This window comes from Camponotus vicinus, unplaced genomic scaffold (assembly GCF_025532165.1).
Source record: "Camponotus vicinus isolate PSW18456_S1 unplaced genomic scaffold, iyCamVici1.0 SCAF_1, whole genome shotgun sequence".
Lineage (NCBI taxonomy): Eukaryota > Metazoa > Arthropoda > Insecta > Hymenoptera > Formicidae > Camponotus > Camponotus vicinus.
The window spans coordinates 9468357-9488629 of NW_028141945.1; the positions used below are offsets into that span (position 1 = coordinate 9468357).

The following is a 20273-nucleotide window of genomic DNA, read 5'->3' on the forward strand; positions in this document are numbered from 1 at the left end:
AATAAAAAATTTATGCTAATCAAAATAATCTCCATTTATGAAGCAAAATGTGAATAATCTGGGACATTTTATATATATATATATATATATATATATATATATATATATATATACATTGCACTATGTATACGCGCTCTTTATTTCAGAAAACTGTTGGCACCTCGAACGAGAGAGATAAATTTTTTTCGTTTTTAGCGTAAATGTGCTTTCTGTCGATAATAATTTCGTATTTTTGCACGAAATTTTCTATAAACGAATTTTTGCTTTTAAATTATATAATCATATAATGCCTTTTCATGTACAATATTTACATATATTTATAGAATCTTGTTATCTTGCGATTTACTTATATTCTTTTTACTCTTTTTTAATATCAAAATTAGTACAAATTTTTAAGAAGATTTAAAAAACACGTCACTTACACGTATAATTTATAAATTAAAAATATATATTAAAATGTATTGTATTATTATATTCAAATATTAATAAAATAATGTATACCACAAAAGTGATAAATATAAATTACTGAAATACAGACATGTGTATTGCAAAAATGATTGGAAAACGAGCTAAATAAAAATTTATTTAAAAGAGACAAAATAAAATTCAACTATTGATGATAGGGAAACAAGTAAGAGAATAGAGATACGCGAAAATAAGTTGATTCGAAAATAAAATGGCAAAATCAGCACATAATTGAGAGAGAATTAATGAAACTCAAATTGACAAACCGACAAGCAACTACAAGATCAACGAGAAGCTATGAGAAGTAGCGGAAAAGTGAATGGGCAAAAAAACTACAAACTTCTCCCTCGATTTCCCTCGTGAAATATCTTTTTTTTAAGATACTTGCATCTTATTGAATATGTGTGTGTGTGTGTGTGTGTGTGTGTGTGTGTTGAGAGATAAAATAATATTTCTCAAGAGTTATTAACCGTGAATACTTTAATATAATAAATTGATTGTAAAGAATTATATTTAATATGCATATAAATGATATAAACACGCATATATGTAAACATAACTTTAAACGTAAAATTATATCACATACAACAAAATATATGCTTAATAAATAATTTTCTCATTAGTTGCTAGCTGTTTAAAATCATTTCTTTATCAGTTTTATTTTATATTAAATAAAACATATGCATAATCTGTTTAAAAATCAATTGTTTGTTTGTAATAAAGTATAAAATCTCATACAAAAATATATAAAGAAATAATAATGCTATAGCGTTTGAGTTGATAAAAATATAATACACACAGAAGAGTATAAATATTTTTCAAATTTATATTTAAACATGAGAATATCTTTAAATACGATTAATTAGTTCTAAATTTAGTATTATAAAGTAAAGAGAAAGTCTACTATTACGATATCGAATAACGGATTCTATTTAAGCCGCATTATGACATTTGCACTTCGGTGATATTCAGATATCTGCTATAAATGATGACATGTCCACAAGAATCTATGATTTCAAAGAGCTATAATTTCAAATCACATTGTACTTTATCAATCTCGAATGATAAACACATTTATTAATGCTTTCACAACTTATTTACAATCAAACAAAACTTTTTTTATATATTTTAATATTTTATAAAATATTTTGAAAATTTCTTAAAAAAATATGTCTTTTTTAACATTTTTCTTGAATTGTGTGTAATAAATTTTATATTTTTCACTCTTTTTCTCTAAACTTTATATATATATATATATATATATATATATATATATATATATATAAGTTGGTGATTACAATTGAGTTGTGAGATAAAATTATAATAATCATACGAAGCGTGAACTTAAAAATTAAATTATAGATATATAAATATTATATATAAAACACCGTTTATATAATATTAAATTACTCTTTATAATCATCCAATTAAAATCTGAAGTTAATTATTTTAAAAAGAAATAATTATAATATTTATTTTTCTTTTTCGACTATATTTACCGAAAATATTGATAGAATATTTCAAGATTGGTGACCATATATATATATATATATATATATATATATATATATATATATATATATATATATGGTCACCAATCTTGAAATATTCTATCAATATTTTCGGTAAATATAGCCATATATATATATATATATATATATATATATATATATATATATATATATATGGTCACCAATCTTGAAATATTCTATCAATATTTTCGGTAAATATAGTCGAAAAAGAAAAATAAATATTATAATTATTTCTTTTTAAAATAATTAACTTCAGATTTTAATTGGATGATTATAAAGAGTAATTTAATATTATATAAACGGTGTTTTATATATAATATTTATATATCTATAATTTAATTTTTAAGTTCACGCTTCGTATGATTATTATAATTTTATCTCAACTCAATTGTAATCACCAACTTGCGTGAAGAGAGACGTGCGATGTAACGATAACATCGAATTAGAGAAACACGAGAAATGTGAACAGCAACTCCAGACAATAAAGATATTACGACCTACCGAAAAGAGGGTGCTCAAGCTTAAATAAATTTTCCCATTGCTACAGTAAGGGTCGTTATACGATTTCATTCATAATGATTACTGCTCGTGGATTTGTAATATTATATCTCCCCTAATCACAGTCTAATTTTTCTGATACGTATCTATGTATAATACATTTGCACCATTATATATATGTGTGTGTACAGTACAATTATTTGATCTTTTTTATTTATCAATCATTGAAAATACTATAATATAAATTTCATTATTTATTATATATATGTTCTTAATTTAATATTACTTCTTTAGCTCTATCGTAATATATCATGAATATATAAATGTTCTCCTTTATGAATATAAGCACTATGATGTCACCAAAATTCTATAGCATCTTTTTGAAAAGCAAATTAAGTTAAAGATAAAATTAAATCTTTTAATGTTTCTTTTTTGAAAGTAGGATGATTAATTCATGAAAATTAATGCATTAATTGACCTATTATGGAAATTATATGTTTATTGATTATATTACGTATTTAATTAAATCCTTCTTGGCTTCAGGAAATTAAACTGCAGTTTAATATACAGATAGCCATATAACAATGTTATATAATTTTTTTGTAATATATGTTTTTTGCGAGTACTCTACTAAGAAACGTTGTTTATCTCATAATACACTTTTATGAATACATTGACATGATAAAACATGCTTACTCACTCTTCGCTGCAATATGACAATAATATTTAATATTCAGAATGCTATTAGTATGTGAATTTATGATATAAATGCAAATGATGATTGATAGACTGATTTAATTTCAGACTAGAGTTTAATTTTTACAATGTGATAATCACTCTATTATTCTTCATCTACTTATCTAATATTTAAATGATTAATATCACTTTCTTAGTTTGAACGATTTATCATAATTCTGATAATAAATGAATTTAGGAAATAACTTCGACTTCGCGAATTAGATTAAATTGGTAAGTAATCCATTGGATATATGATATCGTATGACATCTGTAAAACCATCTTTAAAGTCATTCTTAAGAATACGGATTAAAATCGCACTCTGTTTCGTTTCTTCTTCCCAACTTCACAGCAGTATTTCATTTCAGCATTACCTTCCGGGAAAAAGAAAGTGCTCGAGGGGCTTCTAAAGTAGCGATAAAAAAATCATTAAACGCAGGAAACGTGTTCTTCGCAACACATCGTACCGTACAATTGTGCATTTACATAATGAAGACACGTTTCAGGAGACAGTGATTTTCAAATATTCTAGAGAAATAATAAATATATTTTTAAAGCGAAAATTCTTCATATCTTTAAAAAATATATAATAATAAAAAATATTTTATAAAAATGTATTCAGCTAAAATATTATATTATAATTTCTATTTATTTTATTTTAAAAATAATTCTTGATGATAATTATATCTTTTCTTAAAAATGCAAAATTATTATAAATTATAAGTATTTAAGAAAAAAATAAGTGTGCTATTCTTCCAACTATTCACACGAAGGATATAATTTTTTACTTCCAGTCATTATGAAATAGCGCGGAAAGCTTTAAAGCGACGTTAGAAAAATCACTCGGAAGTAACTCTCTCAGTAATCCTCCAGCAATAATTACACGATATTATTTCTAACGATATCTTTTCTTTTTCGACATCAAAACAACAATGTGGCATTGAATTTATGAGTCAATTTGAAAGTGGATTAAAAGAAGCATTAAAAGAGATATCATTTGATATAATACATATTTTGATATAATATATTACTATTATATATTTAATATATAATTATTATATTTGGACAAAATATAATAGTATTTATGATACAGATGATTTATATATTGCAGTTGTGCTTGCAACGATTCATATATTCGATGTCGAATAATGAAGTGTCTTATATTGATATTTTTAATGATCATAATCATATCAAATATCATATTATTAATAAAAGTTAATATATATATCATATGATAAATATCATATGATCAAATATCATATTTTTAATAAAAGTTATATAATAATTAATTTATATAATATTTTAATGTAATTTTTAATGCTTTTTCAATCGCTTTTTCTTTTCATTTGCATTTAATTATAAAACTATATATCTGAAAAATGTACTCGTGGAGACAATTTTGCAATTGAGTCACATATTTAGACATTGTGAATGATTTCCTATATTAAGTGTCTTATTTTTGTCCGTTTTTTTTTACATGTGAGACACCCTTAATCCTTCCTTCTCACTGATTATGTGAACAATATATATCCGACGTCATTTTATTACGATATGCTAGAATGTATCTCATGCGTCATCGTAATCAGCAGAAACAACCTTTGCTTGTGAATTATAAGGAATAATCTCTCCCTTGAATGTAAAAGTATTCTACTTTTGTAATAAATCTCTGACGTGTAATTATTTACGCTTAAGTTGAGTGAAAGTGCTTCTATATTTCAAATGGAACGCACATGTTAATCTATTATATTTACATGTAGAGATGTTATCTATAGGCTATTCTTATTTTTATATACAAGATATCTCGTGAGATACATGGCTTCAATAATTACTTCAAACACGAAAGAGGTGATAATCGAAGCAATTTCAAGTACACTTTCATATACACTTCTTTACTCAGTCACATTTAGATGCTGTATGAAAGATATGACCCGATGAGAAAACGCGTTTTCTCGCTAAATTTTGATATACATAACAAATATTGCCACCAACGCAATTTTTCTATAGCACACAACCCGCTCACGTTTATAAAATAATAAAAATGCCACACTATATATCTTCATTTTCTTGTTCTATAAAAAGGACTGGCGTATTTGAATTTGTACCGAAATTAGAATGAATGCGTATATATCCACCAACATTGATTCGTGCGAATTAACTCTTGGATTGTTAGCTTGTTAGCCGTAGTGATCATTTTGCGTATGGTGGGCGGCACTTTAAACCGACAACATATCAATTCTCTTTGTCTCGGAGCTTTCGAAACGCACGTTAATTTTCAGGGAAAAGCGTATGATTATCTAATGGATCCCAGAACAAACACAAACTCGCGCGAATTTTAGCGGAAGGTAACGTAGCAAAAACGGCACGACGGTATTGCCGAGAGATGTGCACACACTTCCTGAGAAAGTTTCAGCCGCGTATATGCGCGATACACAGTGTGTGCGCGGCAATGATAATTGCTCTCAATGTATATAGTTCGTCAGCAAACGCTATAATCACTTTAATCGGCGAGCACATCCGTCAACCACCGAGGATTTCATTAGGAGTCACTTGTCGCATACTCGGAAGGTGCCTATGGGAAGCCACGCACGTGCAAACTCGACATAGCCGTCTCATAACCGCCCGATTATAATTTACCGGCTCGCGCAATTTCACAACTCAAGATTAAATTGTGACGTTAAATTCACTGCAATTTGCTGGGAAACATTAGAACTGACGTCCTCAAATCGAGAATGTAAAGTAACGCATAGCAAGCAGCCGGAAAGTAACGTGAGCAGCATCGTGGACGATGTATGAAAATATCGTCCAGCAAGTTGTAATGCGTAATTTGAGAAAAAAATACGACCTCTCTCTCGTTCCCTTCGCCCTTTGGAAGAAAAACGTACGTGCGGATGCCTTTGGTCCTTATATAATGTGCATCGTAAAATGCACGTCGTAACTTTTCATCTGAAGAATAACGTGGTACGTGAGAGAGAGACCGGAAGGTCTGAACGAGGTCAATATTAAACAAAGCTGTGTTCAAAGTGAAATGTTCCAAAATGTCTCATTAATCTCAAAACATAAAATTGCTTAACGAGTGGAATTAATAGCACAGTTAAGTGAATCTCGTTTTTTATTAATTAATATTAAATCTCGTTTTTTCGTCTTCTGTCTAATCTTTGGCTAGAATTTTATTAAAGGTAAAGCTGCTCATATTTCGTTCATAAATTCAAAAACCTGATTCTCGAGCTCGAGATAATACCAAATGAGCTTTTCATATGGAGCAAATAACAAAATTAAGCGGCTAGATATGAATTATAAATAGAGATTCTATGATTCTTGTATATATATATTTTACTACATTTAATACAAGTAATTAATTACGATTTAAATATCAATGTTATAATAGCAATATTATCTAAAGAAAATTAAATTAAACCTCCATGAATATATTTATTATTATTTAATTACACAGGCCCACAAAAAAAAAAGTGTCTGACCTCGGCATGCAAAGCATGTTTTCTTACGTATTTTTTTGCGCTGAATCCAAATCTGAAGTCAAAATGGGGGGTTCTCCGGGCCGATTTTGAGTAAATAGCTGTTTAAAGTAAAAAAATTCTGAAAATTAGTTTTAAACACCTAATCTATCATTTTTAAATAAACAATGTACCAAGACCATTTGAGTCTTATTACCCAGAAGACAAAAGGCCCACAGAGCGAGCATTTTGACCAAATAACTCAAAAAACCATAAACCCCAGCCAGGTCAGAGGCCTCAGTTCAAATCTAAACAGGCTATACAGGGTGACCCATTTTAACTTAGGCAGCCAAATAACTCGAAAAATAAGCAAGATAGAGAAAAATGTTTTAGACAAAAGTTGTATGGTTTCGAGGGGGCCATAAGATGGTATCATTGGTTTGACCTTGAAGAGTCATTTGAAGGTCACGTGAAGGTCACTTCAATTTTTTTAAATGGAATACCCTATATATTTTTGTACATTCTTGTAGCTTATTTCGAGAGCTTTCCAAAACACTATAATTAAGTACCTTTCCGTTAAGTACTTTTTGAGTTATGATGCTTGAAATAATTTCTTAATTTTACATAAACCGTAAAATATCTTGTAAAATATTCATTTTTCGATTATCTTACCTTAATACTTTTATGTACAAAATAATGAGAGGAATCAATTGGTGTAAAGAAAACACATAGTTGTTTTTAAGAAAAAATATGGAATTGTTAATTGCAAATTACATATTTTTTCTTCGAAACAACTATGTGTTTTCTTTACACCAATTGATTCCTCTCATTATTTTGTACATAAAACTATTAAGGTAAGGTAATCGAAAAATGAATATTTTACAAGATATTTTACGGTTTATGTAAAATTAAGAAATTATTTCAAGCCTCATAACTCAAAAAGTACTTAACGAAAATGTACTTAATTATAGTGTTTTGGAAAGCTCTCGAGATGAGCTACAAGAATGTACAAAAATATATAGGATGTTCCATTTAAAAAAATTGAAGTGACCTTCACGTGACCTTCAAATGACTCTTCAAGGTCAAACCAATGATACCATCTTATGGCCCCCTCGAAACCATACAACTTTTGTCTAAAACATTTTTCTCTATCTTGCTTATTTTTCGAGTTATTTGGCTGCCTAAGTTAAAATGGGTCACCCTGTATAACACAATCATCATCAGATCTTACATAGAATGAGAGCCTCAGTTTAAATTTGAGCAAAAAATTGAATACAATATTTTTAAGAGCATAGACTTTCCACCTGTCAGAGGTTTGGAGGTTATGTGATTATAGCACACTTAGCAAGGATGGATCCAGACACCTGCCTTGGGTGGGAGGGGGCGTATCATATGTTATTGGTATGAAAAGGGTCTTCAAGCTAAAAAAAAAGGTCTCAACTAACACAAAAAGTTTCATTTTCATGATACATCCAGGAGCCTTGGGGGGGGGGGGCGATCACCCTCATTGCCCCCCTTTCCCCCTGGATCCGTGCTTGACACTTAGCTCAGGCTTCCGGTGTGCCTGGGGCTTAGGAGTTATGTAATTATAGTCAGCTCAAATTTAAACTGAGGCTCTTATTCTATGTAAGATCTGATGATGATTGTGTTATATAGCCTGTTTAGATTTGAACTGAGGCCTCTGACCTGGCTGGGGTTTATGGTTTTTTGAGTTATTGGGTCAAAATGCTCGCTCTGTGGGCCTTTTGTCTTCTGGGTAATAAGACTCAAATGGTCTTGGTACATTGTTTATTTAAAAATGATAGATTAGGTGTTTAAAACTAATTTTCAGAATTTTTTTACTTTAAACAGCTATTTACTCAAAATCGGCCCGGAGAACCCCCCATTTTGACTTCAGATTTAAATTCAGCGCAAAAAAATACGTAAGAAAACATGCTTTGCATGCCGAGGTCAGACACTTTTTTTTTTTTGTGGGCCTGTGTTATTAATACTATCTAGTGCGCGAAAGAGGCGAACTTTTAGAGATACATTAGAGATGCGTGGAGTTAAAATGCAACCATTTTCTCGGAAAAAAGATTCCGTAATTATTTTATTTGTGCGATCGCATTCATTTCCATAATTTCAAAAGATTCAAAATATATGTTGCTCGAAGAAGATATCTCTTTAAAGTCATCTGTTTTAAGAGGATTACATTTTCCAAGTCCACGTCGGTGTCTTGGTAATTAATTAAAAGGTTTGCTATATATATATATATATATATATATATATATATATATATAATTTATATGAATAATGAAGCTTATATTTTCTTCAGTTTAGCAAAGACAGAAATATGTATCTTTTTCATTGCCACTTATGACTATAAAAGATCTGCAAGTTAAAAATTGCAAAATAAATACGATATTCCAATAATGCGAGTAAATTATGCTTTGAGTTAATTTATGTTAAAATCATTCATTCGTTCCCTATTGTGAGTTAACATTAAATTTTCAAGAGAGCAAGCATAGAGAAGCTTAAATAACTTGTTAGTTGAGAAGCTTAACTTATATTTTTTTAAACTACAAAGTCAACGATGACGATCTAAAATACGAGTCTTTTAAATGTAACGTACCATTCATCATTCATAAAGTTCATTTCGCGAAAATGAAAAGTATCAGTTTTACGCGCTTTTGTTCTCGTCTTTTGTTCTAAGGATTCTTGGTCAATGTCAGGTTGTGTCAACGGAACACTGAGAACAGAAATATATGCTTCGTTCACCGGTGGAGGCTATTTAATGCCTGTAAGCTTTTAGAGAGAGATACGGCGCGGTACGCTATGCTATTCCTTTCCATTCGCTAACGCGTTACTATATACACGAATTACGTATACATATGGAAATGCATATGAGCAAAGAGGTGTGAAAAGAACAACGGAAGTTATATTCATTCGAGTGTGTTACGTTGTGTAATATACAATAAAAAATAATTTTTTCAGTCACAAAAATAAATATATTTATTTCTCGTGTATCCCCGATACAACGTTAAAAATAATAGTTCAATAAAATATTATTTTTTTATTCAGCACATATTTTTGTTACATGTTATTGCAGTTAACATTTCATCGAATATTTTGTAGCAACTTAAAATGTAACATATATGACATTAATGACGTGATAAAACGTTATGTGATACGATATTTGTTAATTTGATAATTAAGCTTAAAGCATTGTGTATAAAGTTTGAATGAATATTAATAAATACTTGAGTGTTATATTACAGAGATTTCGAGTATTTTAAATTAAACATTTTTCGAATGTAAAAGAGTTTTGTTTGACATAAAAATAATGCAGTTTAAATATACTTAATTGACACATTAGAGTTATGTAAAATTATTTATCGATAATAAGAATGATGTATTTTTATGGATTTAATTCTCTTGCCAATAATATGTAATTTTTTTAGATTATATATAATTGCTTAATAATGAAACGAGTAAGCGAAATTTAACTGCGCGAATTCTATCGATCTAATATTCGACGCTTTTTTTCCAAATCAATATCACAAATGATCAGTTACAAAATATTTGTTTTGTTTGTGTGTTTGGTAATTTATTAGTATTAATTTTTTCAAATTACTATTTTTTAAATTAATTAAACATACATTGCACAGTGCTTTTATTTATATATTGAGATTAAATTCAGTAATCTGTATTCTAAAATTATCAAAAATAGTTATTTCTATTCTTAGCTAGTTATATATTCTAAAGCTATTTATTTCAGAGATTCGACGCACACATCACACATACATAATTAGTAGTGTAGCCAGACTTTAACGACGTATGAGATAAGCGGCGTGAAGAGCTCTACTCAGTAATTATGAAAGACTTGCGTGATAGTAAAGCTGCGACCTAATGCCACCGTTATAATAGCATTGCCTTTTACACCTCCGCTTGCATTAAGCAACATTAAAAGAATGTAGGATTTTAAAAATCTATTAAAAGCCAAAGTGCAACGTCGCTGTAATACATATAAATATTACGTTTATTGTAACTTCTGAAAATCGATTTGTAATTATCGAGTCAAAAATAGATGTACCATCAAAGATGTGAAATGCGAAAGTTACACGATACAATTTTCACTTTACGCTCCTATATGGTAGCAATTGCCGCAAGGACTTTCGTTGTTTTACTCATGTATTTGGTTTGAGTCATATCATGCCCTCAAGCACTGTTTATTTTGCTTTGAAGCGAGCATCAGAAGAGAGCGGTAATGTTTCGATACAGACAGACACTATTTACAATTCTTTTCTCCTTTCGAAGCACTCCTGATATGAAATTGTAATCAACTGTGTCAGTTTCGTTTCGAACGTACAGCATCCAACAGAATTTTTCGGTTATGGCTAACGATAAGGTTATGGCTAACGATAAGGATAAATTCGGCAAAAATGTTCAACGTTATCGTTCTAGTTTCTTGTATTATGCTATTTGTGTACCTATTTATTTTGCCGTAATGTACAAATTTGTAGAAATTTTCATTCATTTATTATTGATGCATCCTTACTCAGAAATCGATCTGTGATATACGTAAGCTTATTTCGAAGAATACCACAGAAGATGTCTCTTTTTTGATAAAATTTAAAAAATGTAAGTATGCTTTTATTAAAATGACATAAAATTTGTGATTTTTAAGGAATAATTTTTAATTATAGGTATTGTTTTAAAATTTCGATAAGATATTCATATCTGACGTGTCACAAAATAAGATTAACTAACAGTTCTTCGTGACAGAAAGGTAAATAAGAGAAAGATAATAGTCTATCTAATAAATAATTTTCAATTATATCTATTCCTAAATTTGTTATTTTTTCAGTGTATTTAATATATGACAAAGCAGATGTAAAAACAACAATATAATTCGGAGAATCTACTAGTATCTGTACATATGATATAAATTTAAACTGGAAGTAGGAGGACGCGTATAAATACAAGCCAATTATACGAATGCTGAAATTAATGTTTACACTTGAGAGATTTGATGATTATCAGTTATCTTTAATAATAATAGAAGAAGATCGAAAACTGAAATATTGTAAAATGTACGTACATATCTTAATTTGAACTGTTATCGCCAACTAATATAATAGAGAATTGTATTTTGCTGTTTCCTCCTGCATGTTCTCATCTTTTCTCTAATCGACAAGCAATCTATTATTTATTGTGCTAATGTCTACATACTCATTCACGTAGAAATATATTTTTTTTCTGTCCCTTGATATAAATTGACAAAGAAGGAAATTGCATTACAGTTACATTACAATCGCCTTACATTATAGCATAAAATCGAAATAGTATAGAATCGAAGTGTTATCGAAATTAATATCTCATATTTTAACTTTGTATAAGCTGAAATGTCTTAAATATCTTGAATTGTAATATTAGATTAATCATATTAATTAATTAACAGTATATTGACATATTTTATTTAAAAATGAAAACTAATTTATAATGTCATGTTCTTATTGCGGAAATATCATTACATTAAATATATATTTGTACAAATATATTTAATATAACAATATTTCTGTAATAAAAAAATATTTATAAAACTATATATGTGAAATAAGAAAGAATATTTTGTTTTTTTAAATTATAATTTGTGTATAATACATTACAATTGACGCTAAAATTATATATTTTCATAATATGATGTTATTAAATATATATATATATATATATATATATATATATATATATTTTAACATTATATTATGATTATGTGTATATATGATTATGTATATGTATTCATAATATGATGTTAATATATATATATATATATATATATATATATATATATATATATACATACATACACATACATACATACACACATATTTACATATGTATATATGTATGTACATGTATGTATGTATATATATCTGTATATGTATATATATGTGTGTGTATATATATATACATATACGTACATATATATATATATATATATATATATATATATATATATATATATATATATATATATATATTGACATCAATATATGCATGTATGCATGTATACATATTAATATCGCAAATATTTTTTAGAAAAAGCAAGAATAATTTATATATAATCGCTCTTTAGAAACAGCAATTTGTCAAACATGTTATCGTTAGCAACCTTTCGCAGTTTTCCCCTTGCTAGTATGTTTATTTATTGGGTGCTTTGACATTTCGTATATATGATTTATCAGACGTAAAAGATAAATTAACCACGTCTATCGCAAAAGCAGAATAAAGAATATAAAGGCATATATAAGCAATATTAAATCAAATTTTTTCTTGACCATTAGTTTTTTAAAGATTATTCTTTCTTTCTTATATACTTACTGTTGCATATGCAATGTAACAATTTTATATGTAATCAAGTATTATGTCCAAATTTATTAGAAAATTGTAATAATATGTACAGAGACTAGCAAAAAATATAAATGTATAATATTCTTCTTATTATTCCCATACACGTGCAGATGAAAGAAGCGAAAGTTTAAAAGTCAAAAATAAGAATGTGCATTAGAAAAACAATGTAGTTTTTTTTCAGTCAATATTCCAGTCTATTTATCTGCGCTTCAATTCCTATCCGTTCTCTCTTGTGTCACATATTTATATATGTTTTCATATACGTGATTCTATAGAATATTCATTTCCCTCAACGTTACATAAATCTACAGAACAGTTCTCGGGGGATACATGCGTCCGATTGCGCGTCAATATCAATCGGATTAAACTTGAAAAAGTATAATCTTGTCGTTTCTGTGCCTGTTGCTGTAAAATAATTTTCTGAAGAATTGGTTTGTGATATTCCTAAGAAATTGTTCTTTCAATAAATATCAAATTTTATTAATAATCGAGGAGGAGATATCTGTTACATTGAAAATAAGGAGCTTAAGATATTTTAGAACGAATTACACAAATTTTTATTCTATAAATTCTATAAATTCTATAATTTTATATTTCAATTTCTAACAAATTGTTTGATACATTTAAGATTATTTGAAATTATTATCATAAATCGAGACACACATATATATGAAATATAAATTTTTATCATATTTTATCTGTTATATTTCAAAATGTCAATACTATCGCGTTTAATTTTATATTCGATTTGTAGTGTGCTTTGTAAATGCCCATATAAATTATGGATGAGAAAAGGATTATTCTGAATAGATTAACATATATGACAAGTTGCTACACAAGAATCAGTAATTTAATTCGATATAGTAACTACTATTCTTTTGCCTCGTTTATGATAGGAAGAATCGTATAATATTCGACTGTTATCTCTCGTTGAAGAAAATTTATATATCATATTTATATACATATACACACATATATATTTTTAAAAAAGATTAACATATGTCTCTAATTGTTTTATATAACCGTGATTCTATATCAAACTTCAACTTTTCGATTAAGCAAAATTGTTTAATTAATAATTATTTCTTTACGCACCTACTTTTATGTACGTGATTTCAATTTCATTTTAATAACACGAGTGTAGCGGATATAAAGCTCGTACAATTGATGATAATATTTCTAAACGATGTAAATTGTGTGCGTCGTGGGTGGCGGTTTTCACAGAGAATGCTTCATATTTGCTTTAAAACTTTGTGAATTCACGAACCAGATTGAGAATCGGGGAGCAATTTACAATTATAATGCCTCTCTTAAGTACTACAAAGCAATTCCATGAACTGCATCCTCGTAGCTCTTTCGATCTTTTCAAATGGATGATTGCGCGATTCCGATCTGGGAAATTTAAATTGCTTTTAATATAAAGAAAGAAAATATTATACATACATTTATCCAAAATTGCACAAAAGTAAAAAAAATAAATTCAATTCAATGCAATTCAAATTATGACAATGTGTTTCAATTGATAAATATGTATTAAATGATTATTTAATATTCAAAAATTTAAAAGATTTTTAAAGAAATTTTTATTCATTTAGATTGAGATATAAAGAATGTGAAATAGATCATTCTTTATGTGATGTATATACGTTGTAAGAAAAGTTTGTCATTTATAAAAATTAAAAATAATTATTGCTATTTATAATTCATGCTTGTATTATTCTTCTTTTCTTACAGATCTTATATTGTGTATGCCAAATTTATATATTTATATTTTTTTAAGCCACGAACAATATACAGTATAACGAATATCTATAGCTTTCACTTATTGAGATGTTTTAATTCTCGATATACATTTTGATTAAATTTTAAATTTAACTCTTTAAAATCCTCCAACGAAAAAGATGAGATTATCATTTCAAATATAAGTAATTTTCTCAATAATCATCGATATATTAAAATTAAGATATAAAAACAAATTAATAATAATTATTATTCATTATTACAATTGATATAATTTATTGAACTGTCTGCAAGATCTTCATAGTTGAATTTAATTTGTATCTGCTAACTTAAGTCGCGCGCCATTTTATAGTCGATGAATACAAAAGTCTTATTTCTTTTTTTTTTAATTGTATACTTAGGAGCTGATTAAGTTCAAGCAATAACGGAGTGCTATCCAATTACTGCCGGATTAGCGTCCGGTTAGCTGGCAATGAGAAAACTTGTCTGCTTAGGACGATTACCGCTTAAGAGCCTCCAAATTGTATTTACCTCGAGCCTCGTAATCCGCGATTTACCACGTAAATTTCTAACGAGCTTCCAATCAGGATCTCATCTTATCTCATCTTAACATCCGGCTCATCTATCTCAGTACACAGGATTGTGCATTTTAAAAATAAGAACGACGGCAATAATTTTTATGTAATTCATACAATAATCTTGCAATGACATATATGTATGTATATCAAACTCAAACATGTAAAATACACATACATTATAAATAGTTCATTTTAAAACATTGCTATTGATTCGAGTCGAAATTTTTCTTGTAATTTCGATTGTTCAACCTTTGATACTTTAATCATTCAGATCACTATATTAAAACTATTTAATCTATAATTTTGCCGAAAACTCTTACTTTAAAACTCTAAATAAGAAAAAAAGAGGTTGGAAATAGAAGCAAAATTTTGCTTTTCAGGTTAACATTTCAATGATTTTTTTATGTTACGTGCACATAATATAGTATAATATTTGCGTAGGCGATCTTGAGTAGGTAGTAACACGATTCACACACACATACTCTGTATGTTCTTCTTTAAAATGTGACATTTTCTACAAAGAATTATCATCTGTACCATTAATCAACTTCAAAATTTATATATATACATATAAAATACTTTATTTCAATTAAGAAATATTTATAGTGGCGAAGATTGACGGCAATCGCTGCTCATTTTTTGGAACATATTTTATTGCATCAGGTTCTCATTCGATGAAATCTTCTCACTTTGAGAAATTGTCTTCCAAGATCTTTTAGATAAAACGATGCGAATACGTATCATCTATTTTCGTCTTTTTCACTCCTTTATTTATTATAATCCAGAAATGTTGGGCATCATATGTGTCATAACAACCCCGCTTATACTTTATCATATGGTGCGTTGAAATCTCCCTGACATTGCTGTTTCGTCTTGCGAACTACCATCTTTCACGCTCAACAAGCTTTCTGTCCGAAACGTTAACGCAACATTATCACATGTGATTATTAAAATACATATCGTTTGTATAAGATTTTTAAATCACAATTATACAAACAAGTTAATTATACTAATTGAGACATATTTCAATGAACAAAGATATATGATATTATTTTTATAATTATCTCATTATTATTTTTATCTTATCGTCATTTTTTCTATAATACCTAAGATATCAATATTAAGTTTCAAACTGTAAAATATAAAGGTTTAAGTGTATAAAATAAAAGTGTACAAATGCATAATATTATTTTTTTCATACAATTAATATTCTAGCTTAAATTTTCTTAAAATTTTTTAAAAATCAGTTAATAATTTTATCATGAATATATTTTTATGCAAACAACGTATTAGAAATAATAGTTTTTATATCAATTTATTTTTCTTTCGTAATGATAAATTATTAAGATCTTATTACATTTTTAAATAAATTAATAATTTTTATATTAACTTCTCTCTTTCTTTCAGTCAAAGTATAAATATTATTCACAGGTTAATATAGAACCACCTTTGATTTGTGTGGCGATGTTAACAAGAATTGTTAGCAAGAATTTTTCCCCTTTTTCTTTTCGTGTTCCCTTCATTAATATACAACAGTCACGCAAACAATCTTGCACTGGTGTATGCAAATGAGAAGCACATATCGCAGAACATGTGACAAAGTGATAATGTTATCGCGTGATGAACGGGTGGACGCAATACGAGAGCGCGATAATTTGAGCATTGGATTCAATACATCTCGCTTGCGATGGTACTCTCCCTAGGACACATGCAAAATAGATCAATGAGGCATTTCCGTTACATGAGCGTCGTGTTTGTCGGTGTTGGGATTACAAGTGCTTGCGGTCGCGCATATCTTGCATCGCGATGCGACCACATTCGTAGACATAGCGGAGAAATGCGTCGGCTTTCTTAAAGTTGCGAATCTCGACGAGCGAAAACTCGGCGCTTGTCGAGTTTGTCTAGAGAAAGGAGCGCGATTATATCCAACCGCCTGAACGCGAAGATGTAAATGTGGAAAGTTGTTGCGTGTCGCGAAATACGCGAGAACTTTGAAATCGATAATGCGTCCTCCGCTTTTGTTTATCGAGGTGTTAAAGTCGTCGCACAAATAGTGTACTTTCCTGAGAATGGTTACAGTAACAACGACAAAAAACGAAAAAGTATATTTAAAATAATAATCTGCTATTCGCGATGCATTTATATTCGCATCCTTCATATATGTGTATCGCTTGTTTTATAAATACTTCATCACATTTAATATGAATATTTTTTTGCTTATGATATAATATTTTATGAATAAAACTAAATTAATTTTAAGTAAATAGTTTTATATAATTATTTTGCATCATGCCAAAAAGAACAAAAATAGATAAAGATAGAGAGAGAAAGAGAGATTTTTAATATAAAATATTCAAATATTATTGAAGATGAATTTTATGTTTCTTGTATATAAAGAAAATATAATTCATTAAATCTTAATCATTTTTCTTCCTTTGCATTCTTTAATTGCGAAATTTATATATATTACTGCTATATAAAATTCATTTAATTCCAAAACATTTAATATAATGTTCCAAATTATTAAAATGCACAAAATTATAACCTCTGATGTATCATAAAATTATTTCTTTTTCGCATTTATTGTAGATATAAGAACGTAGTTATGAAGGAGAAAGAGAAAGAAAGGGATATTACATATCTAGTAAAATAATACAAGATGGTCTTTAAGTACGTTCCAAAAATTAAAAACATAATTTCTTAGATGATTTTATGAAGAAAAATTTATATATATTTTTGTCATAAAAACAGCATATTATTAATTCCGGAGATACAGAGTGTTCAATAAAAAATTATATTGTTTTGAAATCTCGAAGACAATTCCAAATAAAATTTACTGTATGTTAGTAGTGGTTAATTTTTAGCGATTTAAAATTTTTTTAAATTTTAATATTAGTATAATGGCGTATGATTATCGAAGTCGGGTTTTTCTATAAAAAATAATTGGAATCACGTTTTCAAGATTTCAAAAAATTTTTTCATTGAACACCTTATATATCTGAGACTAAGTTGTTTATGACAAAAGTGTATATAAATTTTTTTTCATAAAATCATGTAAGCAATTATTTCTTTTATTTTCGGAACGTACTTACGGACCATTCTGTATATTAACTCTGAACATATTGCTTAACGAAAGAAATGAAATGAAATGAAAGTCATCTTTCACATTACGTGTGTGAAGTTGATAACTATTTTTGCATCGTTTACTTTCATATAAATAAATTAATTAAATATAATTAAATACATTAATGTAATTAATAAATATTCTTTTTTTCTTCAATTAATAGCGGAGTATTAGATGTAACTATTATTACATATATATTAAAAGCAATGTCTACATTTCTACGTATTACGAATCCTTCATTTTTGTTCTATCATTGTTATTCGATACATGAAATCTAACGTATACGTATGTAATATGTTGTATTCTCTCATATCTTTCCCAAGAAAAACATACTTCTCTTTTCCCCTTTCTCAGGAGAGTGATTTATGAAGTTTTCGTGAGGATCCTCCGGGGATCTACCTTCGTCATATTTGCGAGATGTTTATCTGTCGAGGGGTTTGTGTATCTCATAAGAATATAAATATCTCAATCGTATCTATCCCACCGAGATTTTTAATGTTTTCTAAATTGTCTCATAGCGGAGGAATAATCTCTATCTATATTCCCGTCGGCAATTGTCATGTATTTCACATTGTGATACCTAAAAAAAGATCTAGAACTCGACTTATACAAAAAAAGCTGATTAGCTAATTTTTCATAGTTTGTCTTTTTACAACGACTAAAGAAAAATCTTTTAATTCGCGGAATGAAATATCACGCGCTACATTAATTTCTAAATTTGTCTATTATTCGCTATTTCTAAAATCTTGTCCAGTGCAACTTTCATTATAAGGCAGCAGGTGCATCGTAGTATAATTGGAAAATGGCACGCTTTATAACTGCGTAATTTCGCAATAAATGTGTGACATGCGAAACATCTCACGCGTGCTTTGTTATTAATAATCATTCCACAATTGCGGGTAATATATAACAGGATTTACGTGCTTAAGAGTGTATTATATAGAATACATATGTATAAATGGGGTAAGCATAATAGCATGAAAATCGGGCTAACTGACCATTTATAATTCGTTCTATTTCTGTTCTTGTTTGACCAATAAGCATTTAATAAATTTCATTAATTCATAAGCTAAAATAATAAGCGGCTATGTACTTATTACGAATTGAAAGCGAACGCATGAATTGAAAATAATTGATAGTTAGAGCTTAACGTAAGGCAGATTTGAAGGATTTATCACTTTCAGGTGAACATCTCGTCGTTAGAAGTCTCTCCTGTAACATTGTAATAACGTTGATAATACTGTTGCGCAAGTTTGTTACGTACGCGATGCAGAGTATGAGCTGGCTCAACGGGCTGGCTCAACAAGTGTACCGCTACTTTTTCTTTGTGTTTCTCTCATACGTTTGATTAAACGTCAAACTTTTTGTATCGCGTGATATCCTGTCATTTCTCAAGTTATTTTACGAGAAATAGAAATAAAAATCAAGTCTCGTTATGTAATATTTGGAAATATAATTCGCTGAAAATAAAATTTATTAAAGCTTTAAATATGCATCCTTGTTTAATCAATGTTTTAAAATACTGATCTAGAAATCTCATATATGTTCCTTGAATAATACTCTCGAAAGTCAAAAGAATATCATAATATACATATAACAAATGATGATAAATCCAATTAGGACTGGATTAGAGACATTTCTTAAATAAAAAAATTACCTTAAATAAAAAATAAAAAAGAAATTTTAAACTAAATATCTGAGCGATTAGAGGATGAGGTATTTTCATTTTTTATGAATAATTTTCATTTTTTTATGAAC

General features: G+C 28.0%; 1 protein-coding gene and 1 long non-coding RNA gene across 4 annotated transcripts in view; one reads left to right on the top strand and one right to left on the bottom strand.

Moving 5' to 3' along the window:
• Positions 1-20273, bottom strand: part of Tk (tachykinin) — a 57469-nt gene that overhangs the window by 27751 nt on the left and 9445 nt on the right. The window lies entirely within an intron of this gene.
• On the top strand, positions 10857-19927 carry LOC145970765 (uncharacterized). Of its 2 annotated transcripts, XR_014438602.1 has the most exons (4): positions 10857-11303; positions 11369-11451; positions 11530-11755; positions 19700-19927. It is a non-coding gene; the product is annotated as an uncharacterized LOC145970765 (long non-coding RNA). The 2 variants fall into 2 exon arrangements; XR_014438600.1 differs by lacking the exon at positions 19700-19927 and having other exon boundaries at positions 11530-12333.